Here is a 3034-nt window from a genome sequence, read left to right on the forward strand (position 1 = left end):
AAACAACTAAAGTAAAAAATGGGCACATTGTGCTTTTTATTAAGTGAAATAGGCCAATCCCAGAAAGATAAATATCACATTCTTTTCATTTGTTGTTTCTAGATTTTTATACACTTACTCAAATTCTATCTATCTATCTATCTATCTATCTATCTATCTATCTATCTATCTATCATGAGTGAAATTATCTTGAGAGACAAAGGTGACAAATGAGAGAAATGCAATGCGTAATATATACCTGTACAAAAATTAAAAACAATCAAATTAAATTAGAAATAAATAGACAAAGTTTTGAACTTGAGATTATGAAACAGTAATAGGTATAGTGGAGCCAAGTAGGAAACTAGGATAGAGGTACCAAGAAGTCACAGAGGGAGCAGAAGCAAGCAACAGAAGTAAATGTAGGGTTGATACTCATCAAATCCTAAAGACAATTCCCTTTATACTCTCCTGTTTTATATTGGTATTTGGGTTGTGGGACTCTCTCTCTCTCTCTCTCTCTCTCTCTCTCTCTCTCTCTCTCTCTCTCTGTGTGTGTGTGTGTGTGTGTTGGACAGGGAAAGGGCAGCATTACCTAGTGATCTCAGATCAAGAAATGAACCTCTTGGCTCTCTGCTCCTCCATGTTCCAGAGACAGCTGCATCTACTTGTGCAATGTCAGCCTCATCCTGTAGATAAAATGGTAAAGGTTGGTATGAACGGATTTGGCCGTATTGGGCGCCTGGTTACCAGGGCTGCCTTCGGCTCTGCACTTCTAAAAGTGGAGATTGTTGCCATCAATGACCCCTTTATTGACCTCGACTACATGGTCTACATGTTCCAGTATGACTCCACCGATGGTAAATTCAAGGACACAGTTAAGGCTGAGAATGGGAAGCTTATCATCAATGGGAAGCCCATCACCATCTTCCAGGAGTGAGATCCTGCTAACATCAAATGGGGTGATGCTGGTACTGGGTACGTCGTAGAGTCCACTGGCGTCTTCACCACCATGGAGAAGGCCATGGCCCACTTGAAGGGTGGGGTCAAAAGGGTCATTATCTCCACCCCTTCAGCTGATGCCCCCATGTTTGTGATGCGTGTGAACCATGAGAAATATGACAAGATTGTCAGCAATGCATCCTGCACCACCAACTGCTTAGGCCCCTGGCCAAGGTCATCCATGACAACTTTGGCATCGCGGAAGGGCTCATGACCATGGTCCATGCCATCACTGCCACTCAGAAGGCTATGGATGGCTCCTCTGGAAAACTGTGGCATGATGGCCATGGGGCTGCTCAGAACATCATCCCTGCATCCACTGATACTGCCAAGGCTGTGGGCAAGGTCATCCCAGAGCTGAACGGGAAGCTCACTGGCATGGCCTTCCATGTCCCTACCTCCAATGTGTCTGTTGTGGATCTGACATGCCGCCTGGAGAAACCTGCCAAGTATGGTCACATCAAGAAAGTGGTGAAGTAGGCATCTGAGGGCCCACTGAAAGGCATCCTGGGCTACACTGAGGACCAGATTGTCTCCTGTGACTTCAACAGCAACTCCCACTCTTCCACCTTTGATGCTGGGGCTGGCATTGCTTTCAATGACAACTTTGTAAAGCTCATTTCCTGGTATGACAATGAATATGGCTACAGCAACAGAGTCGTGGACCTTGCCTCCATGGCCTCCATGGAGTAAGAAACCCTGGAACACCCACCCCAGCAAGAACACTGAGAGCAAGAGAGAGGCTCTTGGTTGCTGAGGAGTCCCTGTCCTCAAGACTGAGCATCTCCCTCACAATTTCCATTCCAGACCCCATAACAACAGGAGGGGCCTAGGGAGCCCTCCCTACTCTCTGAAATACCATCAATAAATGTTCACTGCACTCCCCAATAAACCCCTTACTTTGGGTGACTTATATAAGAATCCTGGTTGTTCTAGTTAATATTCCCATCACATGGAAAATACATAACCTTCACATTGAGCTTCTTGTTCCACTGTCATTGAACTAGGAAGCTCTGTTTTTCATAAAGCAATGGAAAAATTTTTTTATTTCTGAGCTGAGGGTTTGGCTTAGGACTATTCTTTCCAATGTGTGTCCACATGGGAATAGCTTTCATTTAGTAATCATGCTTATGACTTTTCTCCAAACAAAAGATAGGCCATCTCTCCCATTCTTGGAACTATCTGGTCTATCCACTTGGCTTTCCAATGATAATTGCTTGCTTGGTCAGCTTCTGCTTGGTGGTGAGCGGGGGAACTGGGGCACTACTGAACACTTGTCCTTGAACACTTGTCTACAGCCAATATAACTATTTCCCTTTTTCCAATTAACTTAATGAAGTTCCTCACAATGGCTCCTCTGAGGTTTGGTAAAAGTGAGGAGGAATATTGAAACCAATTAAACTTCAGCATTGGGAAAATATATATGAGTACTAGATGAATTGTTACCACTAGTGACAGTAGGAGCCCAGAAATTTGCCCACAAATAATCATAATACAAGTGGTAGACAGACAGGTAGGGTCCTGTAGATTTTCAAGTTGAAAGAGAGAAGCATGCTAGTAAGAACTGTTTTTAAAATCCCTTTGACTTTCCTCTCAGTGGTGCTTATAGAAAGGCTGATCTGTAAGCAATAAAGTTATTCTTTATGCGATGTGTCCTGATGCCATTCATCTTAGTTGAGATAAAATTAGCTTGAATTTTGGGTTTCTCTTTAACAATTATATTCTGTGTTTGTGGATGTTTTGCCTACATGCATATAAATGTGTTCCTGATGTCTGATGAGTCCAGAAGATGGTGTTGGATCCTCTGGAACTGGAGTTACAAATGGTTGTGAGCCACCATGCGGGTGCCAGGAATCGAACCCTGATTCTGGAAGAGTAGCAAGTGGTTTTAAACACTGAACCATCTCTCCATCACCAATTTTGGATTTCTTTAAGAAATGTTAAAGACATGCTAACCTTTTTTTTAAAAAAATAAGATTACCCAGACCTGTCAGTTGTCTTGACTGATTAATAAGTACAATTACTGAAGTGTGATATGACATCCCTGTAGTTT

The 3034-nt window shown here is 42.9% G+C and overlaps 1 pseudogene; it reads left to right on the forward strand.

The window, feature by feature from the left end:
• Positions 1–679: 679 nt before the first annotated feature.
• Positions 680–1674, forward strand: LOC117694615 (glyceraldehyde-3-phosphate dehydrogenase pseudogene; annotated as a pseudogene).
• Positions 1675–3034: the final 1360 nt, after the last annotated feature.

This window comes from Arvicanthis niloticus, chromosome X (genome assembly GCF_011762505.2).
Source record: "Arvicanthis niloticus isolate mArvNil1 chromosome X, mArvNil1.pat.X, whole genome shotgun sequence".
NCBI classification, from domain to species: domain Eukaryota; kingdom Metazoa; phylum Chordata; class Mammalia; order Rodentia; family Muridae; genus Arvicanthis; species Arvicanthis niloticus.